The following is a 27,980-nucleotide window of genomic DNA, read 5'->3' as shown; positions in this document are numbered from 1 at the left end:
GGTGGCTCATCTGGTGGGATTTGCGGGGTTTAGAAGTTGTTCTGCTACTCTGCAGTTCTGCTACTGCTGCTGTGCGGGAGAGCAGCGGGCTCCTTCGGGCTGGGGTACGGTGGGAAAGGTGATGCTCGTTTTGCCTGCAGAAGGGTTCGGAAAAATGAAATTTTCTTCGGCGCTCCCTGCAGCATGTGATGGAGACTGTGGGGCTGTGGTTTGGTGGTGTGAAGTGAGTAAACAAGACCTGCAGCTGGGTTGTGGAGCGGTATCAGTCTGTGCAGTAGTGTAAAAACAGGTCGGGAGGCAAGATGGAGATAACAGCCCTCTAAGCTTAGATTTATATGCATCTATCCACGCAGGAGCACTACAGAGGCTTGAACTGCTTAGGATGCGCAAAAATAAGGAAAGAAATCACCAGCGTAGGGAAGTCTGCAGATATTTTTTCTTAACTGTTGGTGGAGTTAAAAAGAGCAAACGGTATTGGCTAGGAATGTGCATTTTGTGGAGAAATGTATGACTTACGATAACTTGCTGAGCTTCACGTCCTGTGCTTTTCCAACTAGAGTATCTTGTCGCTGTTTTGGAAGGGATTCAAGGTAACAGAGTGTGAAGTACAGCAGCTGAGATAGAGTTGCCTAAAACCGTCTTGTGTTGGTGGCCTAGCTGGTCTTTAAATGATATGTAATCAAAAAGTCCCGATGGAAAAGCTGCTATTGAGATTGTTGCCTGAAAGATTTATTTGTGTGCCTCTTGAGCAGCGGAGCTTGAATAGACAGACGTCATGGTTCTTGCAGTTAACATTTTGGGTTTAGTGTGTTGTGTGGCACGGCAGGGAGGCTGGCAGTGCCTGTCACTTACTGCAGAGCAGTCCCCAAGTCAGTATCTACATCTGACCAAGTTTGTGGTAGAGATTTGTGGATATTTTCTGTTTTATCAGTCACTACTGAGATTATGGTGTGGGGCTGTCCCCTCCTGAGGGTGCTCTGCCCTTTTCTTTCCTCTCTTAAGGAGTTTAAAACTTATTAATATATCTGGTGGGAAGATTAGCACAAGCACCGTCCCTTTCTGTGTGCTGCTGGTGTTTGGATTTCTGCGGGATGGATGATGCCTTCAGCAGAGCATTTTTTCAAGTGGTAATTAATACATGTTTATGTGGTGTAAATGTGTTTGTGAATAAGATGCTTGAGCTCTAGCGACGTGCCAAGGTTGTGTGGAAGTGGGAGGAGGATGTGAAGCACTGGATGTAGTTATCTCCTTAGCATGTGACTCGTGTTAGTCTTTTATGTATTAATGATTTCTTTTACCTAACTGTGGCTCAGCTCATTTGTCAATCACAAAAACTTGAAAACCAAAATAGCAGTCTAAAAACATGTTTCAAGAGCTGAGAGGATGAGTAAAACCTTCACAGATAATTTGCTGTCTAACTTTTATTGGACGCTGAGTCATGAGAGCAGTAGCTCTGATAGATGGGAACGATTTATCTAGATAATGAGTGTATTGTATGTCTTCTGAGGGCTCTTCAGCTAGCTCTTAAATATTTAAAAATTGAATAGTTGCAGAGTTAGGGGTAAAACAACAACTCCTCACCCCTTTAGATTACAACTCTACCAGGCTGTATTTTTTGATAAACCTCCTTTAGCTAACTCTTTCTCACTAATAGCAGCTTTTAAATCCATGTGGTAGTGCCATGTGTTACATGTAGGAAACACAGGCATTTGGATTGTGGTGGTTGCCTTCCAATTCTGCTGCAAAGAGTTTAGTGTTGTACTGATACTCCCCAAATCATAAAATCTTTTAACCTCGGGGTACTTGAGGTTCACTGACAGGAATTGTGTGGTTGGTATGTGGCTGCTGTGAGAAAATACGAAGTAACTTCCTGGAAGAGTTCCTTCTGCTGCAAGCAGAACTGTACCCCGTGAAGAGAAGAGTATAGACTTTTAGTTCAGGCTGCTTTAAACATAAACTCCAACCTGCATGTACTCCTTGAACTGATTATTTAATACTCTCCTGCTGAAGAGAAGAGGTTCGACAGCTCTGGAGAAGAACATGCTTGGAATCTTAAGCAATTCAGGACTTTCAGTGGAGTTCCTATTACTGATTCCTAGAGTTTTCTTTCCTATGTAGAGTGGCACTGTCTTTCCAACACTTTGGATTTTATTTGCAATGTAAACCCTCTTCCTTTGTTACATTTGGAGTTTATAGCAGTGTCTAGGCATACTTGCTGGGCCAAAGACTGTTGAAATAATCTGAAATTCAAGCTTCCCTTTCAGCAGCAGTTGTTTATATTCAAGTACAAGAGTGCTATCTAATATGAAGAGAGCAAGTGCTAAAGTGGCTCCTAAATTGATTTGTCCTTACTTTTTTGCACAGAGATTTCTTGCTTTGTATTATTCTAAGTTACATGTGATATTGGATAAAACTGTTCTGGGTGATAGTGCTTCATTAGTTTTTCCTCGGTAGATAAAGGTGCTAAAATAAAAGTGGGCTGCTTCCAGGTTCTTGCATGTCTCAGAGTTGCAGAGTCAACAGTTCAAAAGCATTTGTTGTGCATTTTTTTGTAGGAAATTAATGCTAAGTAGCCAGTCAGTTTTAGAGTAACTTGGACTGTTACGTTAGTTTAATGACAGGGTAATTAATATTATTAGTCTGGTACACAGACTTTACCATAGTAAAATCTGCCTTCCCATGTTCTGTAGTTCACAGCAGTGCTGCTTGATCAACATTAAACATTCCTTATACCAAGTATGTTGTGTGCTTAGAAACAGGGAGAGAAAATATGAATTGCCTTCGTATTTTGCGTGTGGTCTTTAGGTTACTGAAAATACCTTGAGGTTCCACGGTGTGGTGATCTGCAAGGGTAGGTAACAGCTGAATATGTCAGTTCCGGTTTCTCACCATCCAGGCTGAGACTAGCACTATATTTTTATAAATTTTAGCATGATGGAAAACCAAGGAAATATGGTAAAAAAACCTAATTTTGAATGCTTAATGAAAAGACTTTATAACACTTTAGCCAAGATGATGTGCGCACTATTAATAGTCTATAAAAATACTAATAGTCTTAGTACTAACATGCTGATGCAGCAGGTGTTGAGCATCTCAAGTAGTTATTATTTATTTAAGGGGAAATTATTGCTTTAATTGGTAAGAATGCCATGCCAGACATAATGCAGGTATGAGCTGCTGTGTTCCAGAGCTTTTTGTGATCTTTATTCTAGTTTTTCTGTTAAAAGTAAAATTTAAAAAAAGCATGTTGTAAATCCTAGTTTTAATTTTTGAAATGATGATTATTAAGTGATTATCGAGAAATAATCTAAATCTTAGGGAAAATGAGATTGTCCATTTGGAAATAACTTGCTCAAAGCAGTGCAAAAATACTCTGGCAAGTGTGTGGGTGGGAGAAAATGGGAGACGGTACAAACCTTGCTTTATTTTGTTTTTCCTTCTGGTCACTTTTAAAAGTACTGTTTCCTGAAAACAAAGTAATTCAGGGTGGAGCTAAAACTCTTAAAGTACAGGAGCCTTAGAGGCATCTGATTGTTGCAGCTCTCCAACTTTGCAGCCCCTTGAATGCTGGCATTGAGTATGTTGAGAGCAGTGTTAGAGCAGGAGTCATACTCAGTCTTGCAGCTGAGGCAGCAGTAGTGTCTTAACACTTCTGCTGCTATTGAAGGCTGAGACAAATGACTTGGAAAATACATGTGCTGCAAAAGCATTGTTTTCTCTGGGAAATACAAGGCTGCAACTGTTCCAGGCCAGCTTAGACAGGGCTTGGAGTAGGAGCAACCTGGGATAGTGGAAGGTGTCCCTGCCCATGCTGGGGCAGGTGGAATTGGACGGGCTTTAAGGTGCCTTCCAATCCAGACCATTCAGGGATTTTCTGGGTACTTGTTATATTATTTCAGTACATCAAAGGAATGATGGCATAGTTCAGCTATTTAGGCATCACTGACCAAAGAAATTCCTGGATAGCACATAAAACAATTGCATCTAGAAACCATAATAGCAATTGGCCTCTTAGAGCTTTTGTTATGTTTGCATCGTGGAACTGTGGCTCAAATGATGTAATTTCACAGGATCAATCTGATTCCCCAAACAGCCGTCTTGTTTCAGGTTTCTGGGCGAGCGCAGCGGAGCATGGGAATGTGCTGGTTTTGTTGGTTTGCTGAGGGATTAAATCAGGTGATTCAGGTGTGGGGAATGTGCCCACAGAGCTGGTGAGTAAGTGTATCCAGGTAAATTCTGAGCTTGCACAAGCACAGTAAGCATCTGCTTGGGTGAGGATTGTTTCCTGTTGCAGCCAGGGGTGTTGGGGACAAGTCTCTTAATGCCCTTTTCTGCTGATTGTGCACGTGCACCTTTGTGCCCTGAGCTGTTAACCTGGCTCGAAGATAACATGCAGAGGGTGCTTAGCACTGAGGGTGCTGAGGCCCTGGCGCAGAGTGCCCAGAGAAGCTGTGGCTGCTACATCCCTGCAGGTGTCCAAGGCCTGGCTTGGAGCAACCTGGGATAGTGGGAGATGTTGCTGCCCGTGGCAGGGGCTGGAATGGTATGATCTTGAAGGTCCCTTCCAAACCAAACCATTCTGTGACCTACTCTTATTGTTTGTAGACCTCCAGTGTGAAGAAGTGGGTGAAATGCAGCACAGTTTTGCTGTTTGTGTGGCTCATCTGCAAATGGAAAGATACTTCTTTTTAATGCGGAAAATGTCAGATTCCAGTGTGTGGGTAAACAAGAGGATTCAAATGCTTGATATTAACTGTACTTGCATGGTAAACTAAAAACTAGGTTTGACAGTTGTCTCTGAAGTTCCTGGAATGTCTTATTCTGGCTTTAAATTATATGCTTCACTGCTATTCTCTGCAATAGCTGCATGATTAAATATCACATGCTTTTGAACAAGTGCAGAAAACTTACAGATCAAGAGGAAAGCCTTAAACCATTAACTTGTGAGGATAACTTCTTTCTCCGGGGCAAAAAAAAAAGGAGACCTGCTGTGGATCAGCTGATGTTGTTGGAGCAAATGTATAATGAGGCTTTAGAGTTTTCAGGGAGTGTGCCGGCCCTCTCCCACCGTTTGCTTTGGGGAGTTAGTTGAAAGCAGCAGGCAGTAATGCTGATACAAGAGTTCGTGCTGCTGTGTATACATATCACTGTTTTTATTTCTATTTAAATTGGCAAATGAGTCCTACACCCTAAGAGGGGGCACTCAGCAGAGCAGCAGATAGGACATTGGATTTGCTTTTGCTCAGCTAAGGCACTTGGGAAAAGGGAACGCTTTGGAAGTTGGGCTGCTGTGTTTGTGTTCTGCATAGTACTGAGCAGTAACAAAAAATTGTGGTTTCAAGGAGGTGACATCGGTGCTCAAGCTAAGTATCTTCACAAAACTTATTTTCCAATTAGGAGAAGTGCTTATTTTCCAGGACTTGAGTAACCACGGTCTTAGCCTTAACTTTGCCACCTGAAGGAATAGGTTTGTATCTTTGAGCATGCTGTGAAAACTGAGGTGAGAATATTAGATAGGTCATTAATTGCTAATATTTAAGGGATGCACTTAGGCAGTATGTTAAGGCTGCAGTATGTTTGTAAGTGAAATTAAAAAATCCCACATTGTTTTTGGCTAATGAGAGAGGTTTGGAGTAGTACCGGGCAGTTGAACAACTCCCCAGACTTCAGGAATACTCTGTTCTCTACTGCATCACCACTGGGATTGGTTTTGTCCTTGCCAATAAGCAAGATGAATGGTAGTGTTGGTATTTTTAGCAAATCTTTGAAGAAAAGGTAATGTAAGCTCCAAAAAAATCTCAGAACTCAGTTGCACCTCAACTCTGTGACCCTTTACTGCGAGTGCATTTCAAATATCGCTTTCTGCAATTGTTAGTTTTTATGTGAGGGGTTTTCTGTGTGACCTTTGTACACACAGCTTTATATCAGCTGTGGAACAAATCCAAAATGATTGCTTACTAATCTACGGTGGATAAAGTTTTCTGTTCTGAGACAGCAAGTGGTATATTCAATAGTTTTGATAATCCTAATGTCTGTGGGAGTAAGAGATTTGTCTTCTGTTATATTAGTTTTTGTCCTTGACTGCCTTTAAGCACTGTTTGTACTTTGACTCACCTGTACTGAGGGAGAACTGTGGCTCAGCTTCTCTTTTGTGTTCCTGCCTGTCCTCACACCATGAAATAGAGCAAAGACAGTGCCAGATGTGGACAAGTTGGGATGCTGCCGATTTTTGATGTTTGACTTCTGTGGTTTCTATACCAATGGAGAGTGAAAAGGAGGGTGATTTTAACCTAGTGTCTGTAAGGAGAGACCTTTCAACTACTTCCTAGTAGTTTTTTGATCTGAAGTTGTTTGCAGTTAATTTGTGCTTCTCTTGTAATTGTGCTAAGGTTATAAATGCAGCATAAATCTTGTGATCCATGTTAGAAATAAGGTAACGTCTCATTTAGATGTATTTTGGCTACCAGCAATCTATGATTTTTTAGTAAGTTTATTTTAAATTTTAATTCCAAGGTGGAAACAGTGAGGATGTCAGGTTTCCTTGGTGGTGGTGAGTCCATTGTGGGCAGCTGGCAATTCCAAAGCCCTCTGGAAGTATTTAATAATTTTTTTCTTAAGTGGGTAGAAGCAGATGTGTTATTTAATCAGTATGTGCACATTCAGCCTCATTAATTCAATTTCAGGATCCTGACTAATCTATTTGGAGCCTGCATAGTGGTAGAGATGACAGGGTGTTAAGATAGTGGTGTATTTCTAAACCAGAGAATGACTTGTTCTTTCACTTTTCTTTCTTGCTGCTTAAATAAGCTTCAGTTAACCACTTCAGGAAGCCAGAGCTAAAACCACAGGGTTGATCTGTGTGAAAGATGTAATTTCAGTGTTTCCTTTGTAGCTTTACTAGTTTACATAGTTGGATAATGAATGTAAACCCAATGATGAGACAGTTACTTTGGTAATTTTCCCTTTTATCCCAAAGAAAGATACAGGGAAGCAAAGGGACTCTGGGGAACACTGGAATTGAATCTGTAGTTTTTGATGTATTGCTTTGTGTTTGTCTGTGAGAAGCTTAAATTTTTCAAATTTTTTTTTCGTTATTTTTAAAGGGATTGAGGAACTGTTTATAGTTTAGACCAAATGAATGCTCAACATGACTTTAACTCGAAACCTCGACTTGAACTTGGTGGTGCTTACATTTAAACTAAAACCACGGATGTTGTTCCTTTTTGTAAATTTCTTATTAATTCTGCCACTGTCTCTATAATTTACAACAGTCTTCTTCAGTGCCATAGCCAGAAGTAGGAATGACACAGCCAGTCAGTCACTGTTGCAGGGTTTTGTACTCGGTTATACAGATACAGTAGGTTCGAATGTGAGAGATTCTTATCTTTGTTTGAGCTTCTCCTGCTCAGGCCAGCAGCCAGGACGCCTGTCTTTTTGGTATCACAGCAACTGTGCTCTCCAGAGGAATTATGCTAAAAGCATGGCACTGGAATGCCCAGACAGCAATCATTTAAATGGATCCTATTTAACCTGGCAAGTGCTGGTGTGTCTGAGTTAACTCCTTGAGTGCCAGGAGCTGTTTGCATCACTTGGGTGACATCCCAACTCAGGTGCCTGGCATGTGAATTTGGAGCTAGCCAGTGTGTGGACAAATGAGGAATTTTTACCTGGTTAGAATCATCTTGGACTTGAAAGTTTTAGTGTTGAAGAGATGTTACTTCTCCTAGTTGTTGGGTTTTTTTTTTTTTTTTGTTTTTTGTTTTTTTTCCCCTAAATTCTCCCCCAGTATCTGTGGAACCCTTTGTTATAGCATCTCTAAGCTGTGTTGGGGATGTTTAAGTTGGATTTTAGGAAAAGGTTCTTCTCCCAGAGGATGCTGGGCACTGCCCAGGCTCCACAGGGAATGGTCACAGCCCCAAGGCTGCCAGAGCTCCAGGAGCATTTGGACAATGCTCTCAGGAATGCCAAGGGTGGGATTGTTGGGGTGTCTATGCAGGGTGACGGTTGGACCCCATGATCCTTGTGCATCAGGATTATTCCAGCTCAGGAGATTCTGTGGTTCTTGCTGTGCAAGATCAGACAGTGTTTGGACAGCTGCTGGTTTTGCTCCAGCAGTGAATTTCCTCAAAGATACACCAGCCAAACTCCGCCCAACTCCATAACTAGGGAGGTGAGGAAGAAGATTGAAACGTCTAAGGTTGTGAATGAATTGATAAACATGAAGTTGGAATATATGTCCAGGTCCAGGAAACAATCTTAAGTATGCTTGCCTAGAAATTTACGGAGGGTAGTTTTACAGCTATGTAAATGCATTATAGAGAAGATCTAGGAGTGTTCTCGAAGCATAAAAATTATTGTGGCTTTGCAGTTTAAATCTGCTGTTTTGAACTAGGTTAGCAGGTGCAAATTGATGGAATGGTCCTTTTCCCTCCTGTTTTCTATGCTGTTACAGCCAGAATTACTCATTCAGTGGAATTGCTTGAGGTGGCTTGAAGTAATTTTCATGTCTCAAAGGCAAAAATCAGGTCATCCCTCAGCCTTCCAGTGGCAGCTGTAGCACATGAATGCAGCCAAGAAATCCATAAAGCCAACTTATAGCAGTAGGAACCAATGGCACTTCTTGTCATAGACTTGGCCTAAGAAATTGCCTGTGTTATTTCAAAAAGTTGATCTGACTGCAGGGTGCAAAGGATCTCTTGGAAACTTATTTCATCCATTTAGTAATGCTGGAATAGTAAGAAAGAGTAATTGAACTGCCATTGGATTCTTAGGTTAGAATATTGATGTCTTTTCTTTTGTAAATTTTACATAGTGGTCAGAGTTAGGCTTCAGTGACTGAGTTGTTCCTGATGTGGAAGAAGAAAACATTAACTAACATTAGGTTGTAGTAAACTGTTACAGCCATTGTACCGCTCATGGATAGACCCGGTAGGTGTTTATCTTTAGGTAAGCTGGTGTGACATGACAAATTTGGCCCGTTAAATAATCAAAAGTCAGAGATAGGCGCTTACTATCACTGAAGTGACGTATGGCTTAGTATCTGCTGCTGTGGGGAGGCAGATTATGGAGAAGGAGAAAGATGGGCTGTAAATCTCTGATTTGGATCACTGTTGAGTGCTAAAATTAGAATGGTAGCTTGGAAAGTCTCTACAGATGTGGCTATTTGATTGTGAGAATTCTGATAATAAAAATCACTTTGTAATGAATTGCACCATCTCTGTTTCTGGCCAGAAGGTGTTATTGGTTGTGCTGCCAAGGGTACAGTTGTCAACTATCAAAGCTAATAAATAATGACAATGAAGGAAAATAATGTGCCATTGCTGTCATGAACATAAAATCCGTGATATAGCAGAGTTTAAAGTGCTTTTGTAGTAAAGCTTTATTCATATTTTCAATACATGCTAAAGAATTAATAGGATTATTTTCTTTCTACTGTGAATAAAGCCAAGTAATAGTTTTCCTTCCTGAAATTAGTTTTGGATTGCTGTTCAGGCTTGGGGTTGAAAGATCTCTCTGGATCCATGAGCCAGCTTCTGAGCCCCTGCACAGGGTGGTGACATGAGTGATGGATAATGAAACTGTAAGAATTGACAGTTGTGCTGGTATGTTCTGAATACAGCAGAAATCTATAGCAGCAGCCTGAGTGCAGGTGGGACCTTGCCGGAGTGGTTTATCATTTTGCTACGGCAGTTGTGCTACTTGAATGGCAATCTATAGTTCCACCCTTGGAGCTGAGTAAATGAAAGCAGGGAGGAGCAGAAACCAGCTGAGGAAAACGATTCCTACACCCTGAGGCAACTCATCCATTTAGTCCCCTTTCATTATTTTTCTCATGCAAAATAAGAGTCTTATTTTAACCTGCATTAATTAAGCTTCAAAAATGCCTCACCTCTATGAGATTGTGGCATTTAATAGCATCTGGATGTACAACAGTGCATGAGTTTATGGATGGAAGGATCCAGCTATTGACTTATTTGAAAATTAAATTTAAGTAGGGTGTGGCACAGCTTGCTGCAGGCAAAAGCTGGGCTGAATATCCAGGCGTGTGACCCTGAGCTGGAGGGAGGGAGGTGTGTGGCATCTGGGTGCCAGGTGATCAATGCCTGCAGCAGACACCTGCCTTGATAGCTGCTGATAAAAGTAGTATTTGAGCTGAGGTCAGGAGCCCTAGGTGGCTTCCAGGAAGACATTACTTCTCTGGGAATATTTTGCTTACTGGAACATCTTGCTTGCCGCATAATAGGATTCAGTCAGAGGGTTGCTGGTTTGATTTATGATGCTAATTGGCGTGGTAGTTGATGTAAACTGCATGTACTAATTGCTCACTTGCTAATCCTCTCCAAATTATCTGACAAAAGCTTTTAGGATGGAGCATTACATGTGTTTTAAAACTGGTCTGCAGACAAATGTCAACAATAGGGAGCCCTTGTTTTGCTTTAAATGCCGAATTCAAGTGCTGGTCCATTTTATTCATTGTAATGTTAAAGGAGAAATTCAGTTTCTTTCATGTAGTCTCGTTGTTGTTCTTTGTGGGATTTAAACAACAGCTGAAAAATATTGCAGAACATGCTCCTCTCTCCCCACCCAAGCTGGAAAATTGCCATCATCTATACGGTAATAGTTTTTATGTGTTATCTATATGGTGAAGGCAGAGTATGCATGTCTGTGCAGCTTTCGGTAATGGAAAACACGGTGTGCCTTTTGAGTTGGTGGTGGTGATGTCAGTGCAGCAGAAACTGCAGTGGGAAAACATAAGGAAAATAAAATGGAGATACTCATGCAGTGTTGGGGTAATGAAGGTGTTTTGGCTGTGATTCTGGTAGAGGATATGTGCTTTGACTGTTTTAATGTGCAAACCAATGAAGTTTAATATAAACCAGAGGGATTTGGTATTTCCAGGCTGATAGGCAAAATCCTGAATTTAGATTAAGGAATGCAGTAGTCTAAGGAGATGACTTTTACCTTTTCTTAAATAAGACGAGCTGTTTCAGGAGGGAACTGATTCTTCAGATTGAGAATTGTACAGGCTGCTCTCTGTGTGAATGGGGAGGATTGCTTTGCTTCTGTAACATATTGGATTAAAGTGGGTGTTTGACAAAATGAACATTAATCTATCTCAAACTTAATATTTCAAGGTGATTTAGACACTTTAATCATATAAAATTTTCTAATTTGAGCCTGACTGGCTTGCTCTCACAGCAAGCACTGAAATGAGATTACATACAGCTGAAAGAAATCAGTCAATTTGGAAGCAAAAAGCATTTAAATACAGGTGTTTGGCTGTGATTTGAATATAGCCTGTCAACAGCAAGAGGCAAAATACTTCAGTGACCTAAAAAGTGCAAATATGTCCCTTTAGGGATTACTTGTTGTTAGGTAATGACATGTTATTAAAATTAAAGCTCACATTTATATCCCTTGATTTGCTAACTAGGCCAATAGCTTTTTAAAAACTCGGTTGATAAATGGGGAAAATGAATTTTGTCAGAATTTGTATGGACGCAGGTAGCTACTGCTGGTGTTTTGGATGATTATTTTTTAAATTAATATGTAAATAAGGTGGTGTACTCAGGCTGAACCAGCTACCTGCTAGAAGCTTGAATACAAATACTGTCATCTTGGAAGAAAGCAACACTAGAGTGTTTTAGAAGTTGTCTGGTATTCCGAATTCCAGTGAAAGGTGCTGTCAGAGGAACCTGTGTTACCATGCAATGTGGAGCCATTTCTCCTCCTTGCCTGACATTCTGCAGCTGGTTTTGTGTAGTTCTCATACTGTTTCTCTACTCAGCAGATGGAAATATTGCCTGCTAGGTAAGTGGTGATATTTGATAAAAGCTGGTGAGTGATGCCATATTAGGGAAATGAAATATGGATAAATTACAGTTACAAAAGGGATTAGATCTTTTTCGAACAAGATCATTGAAGCTGTAAGTAAAAAATAAAAAAAAATCCAAAACAACAACCTGCTACAAGCAGGGATGAACACAGTTGTATGAATCTGTGATCTTCCTGAGAATGAACCATGTCTGTTATTTCAGCATGCTCTTGTTTGCCTCTGTGAACTTGATGCCATCAATAAAAAGGGTGTTCCTAGCTAGGTATGTCAGCAGAGACTGGACATTTATTGTCCTCAGGGTAATATATTCCCTGGATAGGGATTATGGTACAGGTTTCACTGGGAATAGTGTGTGAGAACACTACAGAGTGCCATAAAAACCCTCTCCTACCCTGTGACTCTTTGTTTGGTTTGGTTTCTGCTGTCATCACTCTTGGGTCCTTGGGCTGTGTGATGGGTCTGCTCTGAGGATCACCTCTGGATTGAGGAAAATTGTTACCTGTGGGTGTAACAGGTACTTCTTACACATCCAGGTGTTAAAAACTAAAATCAAGAGCAAGTGCAGTGGGCTTGAACCTGATTGAAATTTACATAAAGGTCTAGAAAAGCAATGTTGATGGCAATAGGATGACACTGATTATGAACTGTCCTCCAGATTTTGTATTGCCAAATTGTTGTTGTATTACTGTCCTTTATAGACTCAAATAAAACCGCAAATAATTAGACAAGTCTAATTTTAGTCCAGTTTTTTAAGCAGAATGTAAAACCTGAGTCTTAGGAGATAGTACAGTAAGCATCTTGAAAATGTTGCCTCTGTAATAGTGACATGGGCTCATCTGCTGGCATCCATGGTGGGGTTTTTGTGTTTTGGATGCTGTGGCCAAGCTACTGCTGGAACAATTCCACATTGAGCAGAGGGAACTGAAAGCCCAGTGTGGTTGCTGCTGGCCCTGGATCTTGAATCAATTGCTAAAAATTTACATGCAGATGTGTCTGTCTGCAACCCAAAACACCTGAGTGAAAACCAATGGACTTGGAAAGCCCGGGAGCTGTGTATGAGGGAGCTGTGAGGTTTGATGTCCTTGGCAATGTGGACAAGTAGAAGCTCTGATGCTGATGAGGGATGTGACATGGAAAACCATCATGGGGAGAGACCATGGGATTTGTTTTCGAGATGTAATAGCTTGTAAGTAATTCCTTTGGCGCTGTAAAAATGGATTTCAATGGTCATATATGCTTGAAGTATGGGATAGTGAGTGGTTTCCTCTTGCAAGGAGCATTTTTTGCTCAGAGTTTGCATCCAAGCAGGACAAACAGGCCATTGAAACATAGGTGATGCCTGGAATGTAGCAGCTTCAGTGTACATTGCTTTTAATCTCCTAAACTTCTTGAGTGCTTGCAGGCTGTTGGCTTTTGGAAGCAAAAAGAATCCAAATTCTTGTAATAGTCAAAGACAGGCAGCTGTTCTGGGAGACTTTGAGATAGGAACTAAAATGACATTACTTGAGAGAATTTTGAAGGCTTCTAGATTATCACTTTTGTGTGCTTGAATGTTGTGAAGATTTGCTGGATCTGGTTCTGCTTCTTGTCCCTGTGATTGCCAACTTTCAGACTAATTCCTATATTTAGGCATTTATGTGTGCTGTGTAATAATGAGCAGCTGATGTAAAAGCAAATAGTTTTAACTGCTTGGCACTTGTTTAATTTGCATCTTGCATCCACTTGTCAGCAAATGTATGAATTTGTGGTTAACTTTACCTGTTTAAAATAAAACCCAGTGTATGAATTCCTTTAAAAGAACAAATCAAATTACTTGGATTTATGTTGCATTCAAGTGGGAGGTGATGGGGAATAGATAAGGGCTAATGACAAATTGTGATACAAGATGAAAATAACGGAGATTGAAAATCAGTTCTGTTTTCTGTAACATGTTTTTCGTCCAGGGGCTGACTTCTTGCATAAAAACTGTTTTAGCTTCTGCTCTTTGTTTACTCTTGAGGAGGTGGAGGCTTTATGTTGAGAAAAGGACACAGAATTTGTTGTTTTCTTGTAACATGTGGCTGATTGCTAATCTTATGGAAATGATGTATTGAGCAGATGAGACCTGATTAATAATAAATAAAGATGCTGAGAATGATTTTTTGGGGGGGAATTAAGCTTTTATTTTAATTCTTTTTAAACCCCCACAGAGTAAAGCCTCTTTAAGCTAGTCAGGTAAGCAAAGTCTGTAACCTGAGGATTATATCACTCTGCTCCTTTGTGCCTTAGAATTACTACAACCTCCATTCAACTTGAATTCAAAATGAGGTGATGTGCTGCTTGATTCCCAGGTTGGAATTAACTGAAAATAATACTAGAGATGTGCAAGACTTGGGGTAAAGTTGAGCAGCAGAATACAAGCTTGCTAAAAACACATGCAGATCTTCACGGCCTTCTGAGAGTGTAGTTTAAGAGTGGGTGAGCCTGTGATATTTAATTTGCTGCTGCAGAGCTGATAGGCTGGTGGAGGGCTCTTGGCTCTGTTTGGTGAATTGCTGTCTTACACCTAAATGTGCTTTTTCTCAAGGAGCAGAAGCAGGGTAGGATGCTGCACAGAAACTTGCTGTTGAACACCTCAGTGGGCTGTAAAATAACTTCCAGGCCCTAACAAACTTGAACCTGTTTCTCTGGGATAGAAGGTCCTTCCTCCCAAACCATATTAGGGACAGGAAATCTGGTCTTCATTCCAAATGTTTGATTAACCTTGACTATGCAGAGTTGTTCTTTTTTGGAGGATGGTCAGGTTGTCTGTTAGACTTGTGAGTGAAAGGCAATTTGTTACAATCTCAACACCCACTGTAGTGGAGAACACAGAATTTCTCTAACTTGGAAAATTGGCACTGTGTCCTAGGCTTGAGCGAGGTCAGGAGCATGTTCCTGAAGTCAAGTAGTTGTCCTATGCTAATGCTGCTCAGTGATGGCTACTTTGTATGATATAATCTGAGTAATTTTGTAATTAATGGGTGACCGTGGTAATCCCTTAATGTTTAAACAATTGCAGCACTTAGAAAAGCAACTGTTGGCTAAAACACACAATTAAGTTTTGCATTGGGTAGCTTGCATTTTGTGGAAAAGGATTATTTATCCGCAAGTTCATGGGTGCTTAAGTCCCAAGTGCATTTGAGTCAGTCCCTCTTCCTTGTCTGTCTGCACTATAAAATCAGAGGGCTCTGTAGCTGATTCTCTCTGTCAGTGAGTCTGGGAAACCATGGAGTGCTGTAGAGATGAGAATTCTGCCAATATAAACTTTCCATGGAAACATTTATCAGGAAATTTAGTTGAAAAAATAAGCTAACAGGCCAGCATAGATCAGCCTTCTCATGTTGTCCTAATGCTTCCTTTTCCCTGGCTAACCTGATACTGAGGTGTTTGAGTAGTCTGATAATGGATGAGTGCAGATAGAACCCAGTCAGAGCAGCAACCCTGCTCAGAACATACATCTTCAGCTTTTCAGAAATGTCATCTTGTGTTTCAGTGAAAAACACAGGGTTTATGTCTTCAGGTTTTTAGAACGCATTAAATTTGCATCACAAGTTACAGAGCTTTAGTGAAAGATTCTCTGCATTGCTGAACAATCACCCATATAATTTTTACCTTTTATTTTTAAGGTATGGTACCAGGGACTAGGAACTTGAAGCATTAAGTGCTTGTGAGCAGAATGCAGTTCACAGAATTTCAGGGTAAATCAATGAGTTTTCTGTGATGTTGTACTTGCAATAAAGCTAGGAGTGTTGGAAATTTAATTTACCTTATTTTCTAAATACTCAGGGTTTCAGATCATGTGTTGAGAATTGTTTTTTTAATTGTAGAAGTGCTCAGTGAAGATAAATGGTCTAACTAATATGTCTGCTACAAATACTGTGCTGCATTTCTGTGCAGTTTCTTTCCATCAACTTGTTCTCGCTGTAACTTTCCTAAAACCCGTGGTTCTCATATTAATACTGTTAAATTCTAAAATTTAAACTTGCAGAAAAATCTATCATGTTGCAATGATAGAGTTGCAAATTTTGAAGTGTTGCCAAATCCAAGGCAATCTGATTTCTAATGTGATACTCTTGAATATTCAGAGTATGCAAACAGGAGGAAGTTTTCTCTTACAAAGTTGGTGTCCTTGGGGGAGTGAGAGACATCTGAGACAAATCCATTGATACAGTGTTATTGAATTTTTGCTAGATAGCTTTAGTTAAGCTGTATAACTTCTTTTTGAGGAAGACTGGTTTAAAAACAGATTTCAAGTTGTTAATTCATATTTTCTATTTTATATTGCTATTTTTTGCCTGGAGATGGAAAAATGGCTTGGAGGTGTGAATAAAGCACCACATCTAGTGCTTTGACAGTGGCAGGGAGATCTCACTGAAGGGGTACCTTTGTCAGTCAGTGAATCTTTACTGATGAGTATTGTTAGACACCTCAGCAGTTCAGTAAAGAATGCTCATCCCCATTAAACTGAAGCACCTTCCAGATGACTTGGATCTTAATTTCTGGGTGAGGTTTAATGAAAACACATTTTTACTTACTGCTAGGAGCGTTGGCCTTTTTAAAATGTGTGCTGCTAGCAGCTTCTGCTAATTTTAGATCATGGGTTCTTGAAATGCCACTAGTAGCTACATACCTAATAACACTGAAAATAAAGGGACTTTTCACTCCCTGGAAGATGTGTAAGAAACCACAGTACTATGCAGCAGTTTTGTGTTGAATTCCATCGTGGTTGAAGCTTAGGAGTTCTCAACTGATTAGCCCTGGGGTTTCTGTTCAATTTCAATTGTCCAGGCTGTGCAAACTTCAGGCACTGCAGCTGTGCCAGAATGTGTATTAAATGCAAGTCCTAATCCTGTGGGACAAGGGTCAGCATGTTGGAAGTGACCTCTGTGTTGCATCCAGATGAAAACGTAGCAGGAAGTTATCTAACAAGTGCATTTGTCCTGGAAGTTGAACCACTTCACTGAAAGCTTATTTCAGTTTGCAATAATTCACTGTTTGCCGAAGAGAATTAGAACTTTCATTTGTCATGAACCAGAGTGAAGAATTATATAGCAGGTTGCTACTGCTTTATGTCTGAAAATAATTTTGAATAATTTTTGCTTGGCTTCTGGCACTGTTAGTGTGAAACCTGGCTGAAAACAGCCATTGCCTGTGTTACTGCAGTTGAAGAACCTCACAGTTTTGTGGGGGGAGTATTTGCCAGCACCTGGTGATAATCCCCTGTTGTCCTAGACTCAGAGGAATAAAAGCTTTGGAAAAGACTTCCTTTTCCTAATGGCAGGAGCTAAAGTAGCAATGTTTCTCCTGGTTTGAATGTGATCTGGATGAGCAGAGGGCTGGTTGCTGCTCCTTAGGGCCACTGCCTTTGATTTTAATTATTTGTCATATAATTCAAGGTGACTTTTTCCTTGAGTTACGTAGAAAGAAACACTCACCATTCAGAACTGGATTTTATTCCTCTCTGTCTAGGACAACACAGGATTATCACCTGGTGTTTGTATTGAACGCTTAAATCTGATCAAGTGCTTGATCCTGTAATCGCTTGCAGTGATTATCTTTACAAACAAAGCTGCAAAATACTATTTTATTTCCTAGAAATACATAGCAAGTGAGTAGGGCTGATGCTTTGTTTGTCAACAGGAAGTGTTTTCTGGTGGAAATATTTCATTTGGCACTGGAAGTGTGGCTCGTTTTGGTTTGTTTGTGAGCTTAGCCAGATGGACAGGACTGAGCATTGAGCAGTAAGAGTTGTTTATTTTCTGGCTGAGCTGTAGCACTGCAGAGGTCCCCAGTCTTTGTTGTTTCAGACCACAACCGAGTTGGACACCTTCAGTTTGTTCAGAAAGCAGAGCTGTGATCTGTGTGCTGATCAGGGGCAGCAATCGATTTTCCTTGGCTGCTGGCTGCTACTTAGAGCTAACTTTTATTTCACTGGGTTTTGTGGATCTGCAGAATTCCTTCACTCTTGAGTCATGTCTCAGATCGATTGGGACTGAGGCACTTGGAGAAGATTTTAAGCAAAACAATGGTACTTTTTAGGACTTGGTCAGATGCTTATTTGGCTGTAACTGTTGCAAGATGATAACTGCAATAATAAATATTGCAAAGAAATTGGATCTTATTGCATTCTTTGAGCAGTTATGAAAATGACTTAGAGTTCTGGGAAAGAGATGAAGATCAGTCTATTGAGGCTGAACTGGGAGAAAAGCATTTTGACTTTGGCCTAGTCACTGTGCAGTGAAAAGAATTTATATTGACTTTGAGCAACTGAAGTGAAATATAGAAAGTCAAAATACCAAGGGAGTCTGGTACTACTGTAATGCATTGGGGCTTGGCTGGGTTTGTTTGATTGTTGTTGTTTGTTTTTTTTTCTTTTTAGAAATGACAGAATCAGGCTAATAGGCTAATAATTATTAAACCTTTGCCTAGGAGCAGTGGCAATTGCTATGGAAGGATCTCAGATGCTTCTTTTTAAACAGCGGTAAATACAGTATAAAAACCAAGCCAAGGGGCTGATACTCAACTCTGAATTAGTGTTTTCAGCTCATGCTTATAACTGAAAAAAGAGTACACGTGCATGTTAAAAGATCAGTATGAATTTGATTTCTTTGCTTGCTTTAAGACTCAGCTATAAGAGCTTTTTACCATTTGCTTTGTTAAAAATATTGAGTTGGTGATGTTAAAGACATTTGTTTGAAAAATAACTTTACTTATTGGTTTACAGATCAGCTGTTTGATATTTGATCTGAAATTCAGGCAGTGGCTGAAATGAAAACAAGTGAAGGGACCCCAACTTGCTGCCCATGTGATGGAACAGGGAGAATCCCAGGCAGGAAGGAAAAAAGAGTGTAAGTGTTAAATAACTGAGTGCCACTGCCTTAATGATTACCCTCTGCTTCTTGGAAGACCCTTCTAATGAGGATGCTTGTAAGATGCCTCCTTTGTGCTAACAGCTAATGATGGAGATGGGCTGTGGTTCTCCACAAGATCTTTAGAAGGTTTCAGGCTTTTATGAGTGTTTACTTGCATGGAAGGGCAGATGATAAGCAGAAAACTGAAAAGGGAGATGGGCGGCTGTCCAAGCTAATAAACACTCTCAGAGAAGTAATTAGGGTTTCTATGGAAGGGGAAAAGTGAGGTGCATTTGCAGCAACTGGCTCAGGAGTTTATTCGTGTGAGAGATGAATTATTGAAGGCAGATGTTCCCAGAGCGTTCTCCAGCTCTATGCTAATGGAAAAGGTGATGATTAGCATGAGTTGATGTCTGAGGAGGAAATGCAAAAAACATCTTAAACTACCAGGAACTGCTGTTCTTTAGAGTAGATTCCAGTGAGGAGTGAGTTCAGCTCAAGCTCAGCTTACCTTAAATCAAACTGGTTGAATTCAGGCTTTCCTTGAATTCTTGTCTGTTTCATGTCTTTTTTTTTTTTTAATTGGCAAATTTGTCATTCCAAAATAAAGATGCCATGAAATTAATCCCATGTCTTCTCCATAAATGAACTCTACAGGGGAATTCCCGATGTTATAAGGTAAGGATTATGGGGTGTGGGCTTTGAGTTGGCTGCACCAAATGTAATATGGATCAATTAAATAAAATAATTAATTTCAAAATAATTTTTCTGGCAGATTCTTTAATTTTGAATTTCTGTAAGCCAGTAGCTTAATTTACTATGTTTCATAATAATCTAGTTCTGTCTCACTGACTTTTTCTCATATTGAAAAAAATAAAATTACATCAACTACTTTTTCAATGTCTCTTTGTTCATGTTGGGGGTTAATTTCTTTGACAGGCTGCTTTGAGTGAGACATGCTCTGGCAGACAACTTTAGAAATAGAGCTCTGGTAACACCTAGGTTTTAGCATAACAATGGCTGATGATGAAAACTGTTGAAATATTGATGTGAAGTGTAAGCCAGGATGGTGAAAAAAGGATCTCTAATATGTATAGATACAAAATGAAGTATGTAAAATGTAAAGCAAAATCATACCATTTTGGAATAACACACAAAGAAGTATTTGTTTGCCACTCCTGTTAAGTAGGATATCAAAAGCTTTTAAAAGATCAGATTGGAGCTTTGTAATAAAAAGATAAATACACAGAATGGATTGTGCTGACCATTTGCCCAAGACTTGCTGCTGCTAGGGGCTCATTTTTGTCCATGTAGTTGATTTAGGTCACTCTGAAAGCCTGCAGTATTTTGAGGATAAGCTGCTCAGTTCATGAGTGTGCATTCTGTGGTTTGCCACGCATCCAAGGCATCTGTGGGAAGTGCTGGTTGGATATGGTGGTGGCTACAAATGCACTTGATAGCAGCTCTCCAAACAAGCCGGTGGTTTAGTTCTGCCTGACCTCTGGGGCTCAAGCAGCCAAGTGCAGCTGCCTGTTCTCTGGTACTCTGTGTTGAGTAGCAGGAGCGCAGCCTATGTGTAGAAGCAAGATAATTTAAGACTTGAAATAGCAGAATTGTTCCCTGTGAAGGTGGGGAGGCCCTGGCACAGGGTGCCCAGGAAAGCTGTGGCTGCCCCTGGATCCCTGGAAGTGTCCAAGGCCAGGCTGGATGGGGCTTGGAGCACCCTGGCATAGTGGAAGGTGTCCCTGCCCATGGCAGGGGGTGGAACAAGGTGAACTTTAATGTCCCCTCCAGCCCAAACCATTCCATTTTTTTGTCACATCTTGTGTATGGAAAATGGAAAAGCAAACTTTGCTGTGAGCACGGGGGTGTGTGCAAGAGCTGAAGTTGTTGCTCAAGGATTTGCCTGGCAGGTGTTTTCCTGTAGCTTAAACCAGCCCTCTGCTGCATCAACAAATGGCAGCAAACAGCCAAAGCATTGAATAAACAGTGCTGTGTAATGGCTGAATTACATTTATCAGATTATAATAATGGGAAAGCCTTTTAAAGAATGGTGAGGAATAAATTCCGTTGGGTTGGCTGATGCGTTAATGTTCTGACAATCTGCTATAAAATAATTCCAGCTAGGAGGAATCAACTTCCTTAACAGAAAACTCATAAACAATGCTAGAGGAAGTCACTACCTCCTACTTGGGAAGGTTTACTGAAGCAACAAATGTAACTGGAAAAGTGTGTAGAGTGTTTAGTCCTAGATAATTATCTATAATTATAAAACTGAATAAAATCTTATGTGGTTGATCATGACTGCTTTAAAGACATTAAGCAACTCTCATGATCTAACACTTGCTAAAGGGTTCAAAATTAACCAAATGGTGATAATTGATGAGTAAATAGAAAAGACAGCATTTTGAACACGTTTTCTGCTAGAAATAAGTAGTACCTTTGAGTCAATAAATCTCCTCACATGGCTCTTATACTACAGAAACTAAAAAGGCAGACTTGAGCCAATTACACCTGGATAAATATAAACTGAACAGAGGAACAAGACTGAAGAACTGATTGAACTCACTTTTCTCTGTAAGTTGTTGTATTAAGTTTCATCTAATTTAATTTAACAAATGTAAAGCTATTATGGGTGTTTTGTACAAAGGATGGAGGGTAACGAGAGTATTCATTGGCTTGTATATTTTTAAAAAATACTGTAAATGGAGATTACAATCAGAGTTCTATTGAATAAAGTTGGTTACATTGAAAAGAATCTGTGAGGTATTTGTAATCTGAGGAGTGAATAGACAAGGCAAAGTTCTGTGGGATACTTTTATTAATTTCTTTTTGACTTAAACAGCTAGGTATCTTATAGCCTATGTGCTATTGTAAATAACCGAGGTCCAATTTTACTTCCTTGCTGCTTATTATGGAACAAGTTAAGGTACAATGCATACACATCATTTGACTAAAATCTGCATGAGCACCATTCTGAGAATAGAGGGAGAAAGGAATAAAAGAAGGGACCTCCACAAGGGATTTTTGTAAGAAATAAGAGAATGTGGTTTCTCCTTCAGGTTGTATTGTGCCTCTCCAATGTGTTGCAGATGGTGTTTCTGATCCCCTCTGTTCTGCTCTAAACCAGCTGAGGTGTGCATTTGTTAAAACCAGAAAGATGAAAGGTGCAGTGATCAAGTTCTCTCTGTCAAGGAAGGTACAGGTAGTACAAGTGGAGAAACTTGTGAATCATGACAAGATTCAGCTTGATGTGCATTTTATAGGCAGACCAGTTAGTGGTGAATGTTAATGAAGTATCCCTGCTGCAGTGAGTATAGACTGGCTGATCCATAGCGAGCCTCAGTGATCCTGGCTTCATGTCCCTCCTTCAGTTTGCTGTTTGTAAAACTGGAAGTCCCAATCTTGGCTTGCCCTTCAGTGCTTTGGAAATTTGAGGCTTTGCAGATACCAGTACCTGTTTCCAGTAACAAAGAGGCTGATATTACTTGAAGGAAACTTGACTGACACATGAACAAGATGTATCTCTTGAGGGCTTATTGCCAAGTGTGGATTTGTACTTAAGCGGATGTAATTGCATGGACTTTGTACTGGATTGTTTGACAGATTAAATTTCTATGATAGTATGAGATAACAGGAGGTCACAGTCCAAGAATAAGGTTCTGAAGTGTATGTATTCGCAGCTGGGGTGCTAATCTGATTAATTGAGAGCTGCTTCAATTCATAATAAATTCATGTTGCTGGATCCAAGAATGTCAGTGCCAGTTGTCAATGCCAGTTATATGTGAGGTCTGTGCATTGAGAATGGTCTTTTGCACTTGTGCTGGGAAAATCTGAGCAGGGTCTCCACTTGGCAGCATCTAAAGCCCGAAGTAACCACAGCTGGCATGCAAGGTTATGCTAAAAAAAAAGATTTGTTTGGGTTTTTTTACCCTGGTCATCAGGCTAAGAACTACATGGATGCGGGGCAGTGTTTCACTGTCAGATGCAGAGTGCAATATAAATCTGTCTGGCTGTGGCATTAAGGAAGTAGAGGTCTTAGATGTGATGCTTGGTCAGTGGTGCTGGGTATCAGCACATGGGCTCTGATAGCAGCTGATATTCTATTTTTAGAACCCCTGAGGAGCAGTGATCCCAAAGTGTTGATTTGCTGCCTCTTAGGTCAGTGCATGGGAGAGCTGAGCCTGGGCCCTGGGCAACCACAGCCTCTTCCTGCAGTGCCAGCACTGTGCTGGAAACGGGGGCACCTGGGAGCTCTGCCTCTTATGTAAGAGGAGGAAATTATTGCCTGGGATGATGTAAAAGGAGCTGGGTAGCTCCGGGTGGCTGAAGTTGGCACCTCAGAGAGCTTCATCCTTCTCGGACCGAAGCCTTGGTGATGTGTTTGAATCAGCACAGGTGCATCTAAGCAGTGCACAAGCTGATTTCTGCAACTTGCTTCTTTGGAAAGGATGTTATTTGCTGCAAAGGAACTGGAAGAAGATGGCATTTCGAGTATAGGTATGATGTTTTTCAGCCTTCAGTCCAGTTTCTGTTCTGGAATAATGCCTTTGAGCAGGTTTCCTATTTAGAAACAGGTGTCTTATCACTGATTTTTAAGTAATGCACTAATGAAGAATTGCTTGGAACACAAACAAGTTGATCTTGCTAGAATTACTCAGGCGGTACCTTGCAGCTGGAACTGATGAAAATTCAGTCCTCTCTGTAGGTATTCAGCTTGTGTCATGTGACAGGGAGATGTGTTTGGCGGAGACAAATTTAATTTAAGAAAGCCCATTAAGTGGATTGTAAGGTAGATGCAGTAATTCAATAAGCTGAAGTGATTCATATGCAATCCTGATAATTTTCAAGAGGCTCTTTTTGCATTGCAGGTAATTTTGTATTTGTACTTAAGGTTTTTGCTTGTGCAAGTGGTAACCTGGAGATGTGGCTGATACTAGAGGCTTTCTGAAAATCGGTGATATGTAACTACTGCTTTAGGTTGTACAGAAAGCAGTAAGGTTCTGTGAAGTCTTCTGAAAGCCTGGATAAACAAACATTGTTACAGTTAGAGAGAAGCTCTGGAATGAAAACCCTGGAGGAACAGACAAATATTCTATTAAAAACATCTGAAGCAAGGTAATGATCTATACAAGGGGAATGTTTGGAAACAGTTAATTTAATTAATTAATGTGTCCTCTTTGCTCATCTGAAAAAAGCTTTTAGAAAGGACTGCAGACATCTGCAGTGCTTTTTAATATTTGATGGGCTTCTACAATTCTCCTTACAGAAAATTCATGACCTGTTCTATTTCTGTGAGGCTGCTTCAGTGAAAGCATGATGGAGATAAGTCAGATTCCTTATCTTCCTGTTGAGACACCAAATCTTCTGCTGCAGACTTAGTAGTGTTTTCTTCTTGTGTTTGTGAGCTTTCCATCAATAGGTAATTTTTAGGGATCTGAAACTGAATTATTTGCCCTGGATGCTGCTTCAGCTGGTGCCTGGAATGAGTGCTTTGGTCAGGCAGGGCTTCACTGCCTGCTGCTGTTAGGATCCTTATTGCTAAGAAGATATTGTGAGGGTTTAGCAAAAACCTTAGTAGCAGCTCAGCATGACTTGTGTATAGAGAAAGCGCAGTGCAGGTAGATGCAACAACATGAATGCAGAATGTAACAGGCTTCAAAACGTGATGCTTTCAGTTTGAGAAAGTCATGGAAACCTGAACTCTGTCAGTCTGTGGGGCCTGTAATCCTCCTCAGTGATGTGCTTCCCTTGGCTTTCCTTACTTTCTGGCAAAGGAAGCCTCAGTGGCATTTGATTTCTCCTCCTCGCATTGAAAACTTCCATAGAAGCCCCATGAAGGCATTTTTCGTGATAATGTTTGGTTAAAGGAAAAGATATGCTATTTCTGAAATGTTTGAAAAGAACTGCTTATTCACAGATTTTTTTTTTTTTTTGCCTAAGTGAGAAAAATAAGAAGTTTACATAGTAAAACCCCCACTTCTCAAAGTGGTTTACTTCTTTTCAAACCCTTCTTAGAGGTATCTTGTGTATACTGTAGCCACAAGATGGAGTCAAGTTTTAGTTGTGGGGAATGTGCAGTTTTGGCATTTCACATGATTGTGATATTCACAATTTTAGACTACCCAGAATCTTTCTAGCCTGAATGCTGCTGCTGAAGTCAGTTTTCCAGTGCTTAACCATGGTCTGTTATGGAGAAGATTGAAAATTAGTTGTTTCACATCAGGCCAAGGTTTGGAAATGTCAGTGGAGTGTTACTGGAGTGGTTCAGGTAAAGGCATTGATGGAATCATTGCAGAAATCTTCACTGCTTGGGGTGGAAGGGGCCTTTGAACATCATCTGGTTAAGCCCTGCCATGGGCAGGGACACCTCCCACTGTCCCAGGCTGCTCCAAGCCCTGTCCAGCCTGGCCTTGGACACTGCCAGGGATCCAGGGGCAGCCACAGCTGCTCTGGGCACCTGTGCCAGGGCCTGCCCACCCTCCCAGGGAACAATTCCTGCCCAATATCCCATCCATCCCTGCCCTCTGGCAGTGGGAGCCATTCCCTGTGTCCTGTCTCTCCATGCCTTGTCCCCAGCCCCTCTCCAGCTCTCCTGGAGCCCTTTAGGCCGTGGAGGGGACTCTGAGCTCTCCCTGGAGCCTTCTTTTCCCCAGGCTTAAGACACCCGTTCTAAAAGAAATCCTTGAAATCTTAAGTGTATGAATTCATGGCACAACTGTAATGGTAGCAGGTTCTTCCCCTGGTAGAGCCAAAACTAACACATGGAGTATATCACAATCTGGGAAATGTATTTTTTTAGGGGGGTGGGAGTTTGAGAGGGTTTAGCAGGTTAAATAAAAATAATTAAATAATTATTTGTAGCAGAGTTTCAATATTTGCACTGAAGAGTTCAAGTGTCTGATGTTACTTGTGTGCTGTAAGCAGCTCAGATTTACTTTAGTATCCTTATATTTTGTCTTCAGGTAGTTAAAAAATGGCAAAATGAAACTTTTGGCTGGCAGAACTCAGAGTGCTGCAGTTTCACTGTTCCTGAATGTGGAATCAGTAAGGTTGGAAAAGACCTCCAGGATCAAGTTCAGCCTTTGTCCAGTCACCACCTTGTCAAGCAGACCAGAACACTGAGTGTCCCATCTAGAGACAATCCTGCAGTGGCATTAATTTGAGCTTCCTTTCAGAACTATTTTCTGTGGAGAACGTCTGAAAATATAGTGGCATTAGTTAAGACTCAGTTAATGTCTGCAAATGTATTTGAATGTTAAATTAGGGGATAATAATGAAAATGTGATGTGACAGAAAGTTTGTCATTAATGATGAATAAACTTCATATGCATAACGCAAAAATTTATGTCTGTGCTTTTAAGGATCTTAACTTCAGGTGTTTTTTTTTTCTTTAGGGAGTATCCACATTAAGAAATGCCTTTTTTGGGGAGTTCAGATATGTTGTAGGCCTCGGGCATATTATTGTTATCCCAGGAGCAACAGGTACAAGTAAATGCTAAGGTGGTAATAATGAGCAGTGCTCCTTGTCTGATAATACACAGAATTCATGACTTTGCTTCAAGCTGTCTCTTTGGGAAGACAAACACATGGAAACCTCTTAAAAACCCCCAATACAGTAGCAGCAACAGCAGCAAAAAACCTGCTACTGCTACATAAATCCAACCCCCAAACTGTTCTATTTTTTTTTTTTTTTTTTTTTTTTTTTGGAATGAAACACTAATTAACTTCTGCCCAATATGAACTCATCTGAGCTTGGTGCCTGTCAAAAGAACATGTTAATTGTATAATGTTAATAACACACAAAAAATTGGACTCTTGGTAAATATAAATACATGCTGGTGGTATTTACTGTATTTGGAACTGCAACTAATATGATCCAGTGTCAGCTTTTATAAAAAAAAATGAGATATGGGGCTGTGTAGGATTTTCCTGATGCTCAGCCTCTTGTCAATTGAACTCTTGGCAGCATCAGTGCCTGCTTGGATCTTGCATCCTGGAGATCCTGGTGGTGACCAAGTCCAACCACATGGTTTGAAAAATGGATAGCAGGGAATTCTCTTAACTTTCAGAATTTTAGGTGCTAGGAACAGAAATATTTTAGAGTTGGATTTTAAAAATTTTTCCTCTCATATATAGGTGATAAGTCCTTTTCAAGCCAGGATTTAACAGAGGCAGACTTAACATGAGGTGGTAAATTGTATCTGCCCCACCCCTGGAAGTGTTGCAGGCTAGAGTGGATGGGGCTTGGAGCAACCTGGGGTAGTGGAAGGAGGTGGAACTGGATGAACTTTAAGGTCCCTTCTAACCCAAACCAGTCTGAGACTCTGTAAGTAGCAGTTATAAATGAATTGAGGTTCTTATGAAGTCTTGTTATAATATACCAAAGCAATATTGTCAAGCTGCTAAAAGCATTCTGACTCTGGAAATGGAAAAGAGAAATTTGGGTAAGTTTCTGAAAGCCCAGGCTATGCAGAATAAATGGAGCATTTCACTTTTGCAGGGACTTCAGTGATTAATTGAAAGTGCTCAGATGCTGAGAACTGTGCATTGAACTAAAGAAAGAGGAGAGGCTCTGTAATCAGAGAAAGAACCTTCAGTTCATCAAGGTGTTTTTAATAAGCGTGCCTAATCTGTAAAAATAAATATAAATTCTCACTGTTTGTGTGAATAGAGATGAAACATTACACTAAGGACAGAGCAAGATTGTTTTTACTGTGATTAGCAATATTCCTAATATTCTTAAAATATTGGAAAGTAATTGTTAGATTGATGGATACTTTTTTTTAACCAGACAATATTTATGTGACTATATTTATGTATGTATTGGAGAACAGAGTAGCAAGATAAATACTGTGCTGTGGGCAGATCATTCTTGATCAGTGGGTTGTAGCTGTGCAGAGGAGAAAATGTAGCTGTTGCTCATGGTCTCTGAAGGTGAAGTACTGCTTCCCATCGTGAATCCTCTCTTCCATGAGGAAGCATTATGTTAGTTTGAGTAGCTTTGCCTAAAAAGTATTTACTACTGCCTCCATCAGGACCTCTTCTAATAAAAGGGAACACTTGGGCTTATTCTGTGTTTATTTTCAGTTGATTTTGTGGAGTTTTGCCATTCACGTATCCTCAGCTATGACCATCTATAAACTGGGATATGGCAAAGTAATTAACATTCATAATTGGTATGTTAATAAAAGCAGAATTGGTTGGTACATGAGGGATTCAAATGCCTGTAATTCAGGTGACTTTTGGAAGCAGAAGGATGTTGAGGTGAG

At 40.3% G+C, this 27,980-nt stretch overlaps 1 protein-coding gene and 1 long non-coding RNA gene across 6 annotated transcripts in view; both read left to right on the top strand.

The window, feature by feature from the left end:
* AGAP1 (ArfGAP with GTPase domain, ankyrin repeat and PH domain 1) overlaps positions 1–27,980 on the top strand; it is a 307,825-nt gene that overhangs the window by 1,200 nt on the left and 278,645 nt on the right. The window lies entirely within an intron of this gene.
* LOC121470267 (uncharacterized) lies at positions 162–26,052 on the top strand. Its single transcript, XR_012056918.1, has 2 exons — positions 162–23,208; positions 25,674–26,052. It is a non-coding gene; the product is annotated as an uncharacterized lncRNA (long non-coding RNA).

Source organism: Taeniopygia guttata, chromosome 7 (genome assembly GCF_048771995.1).
Source record: "Taeniopygia guttata chromosome 7, bTaeGut7.mat, whole genome shotgun sequence".
Classification (NCBI taxonomy): Eukaryota; Metazoa; Chordata; class Aves; order Passeriformes; family Estrildidae; genus Taeniopygia; species Taeniopygia guttata.
This window is presented reverse-complemented; position numbering and strand designations above follow the sequence as displayed.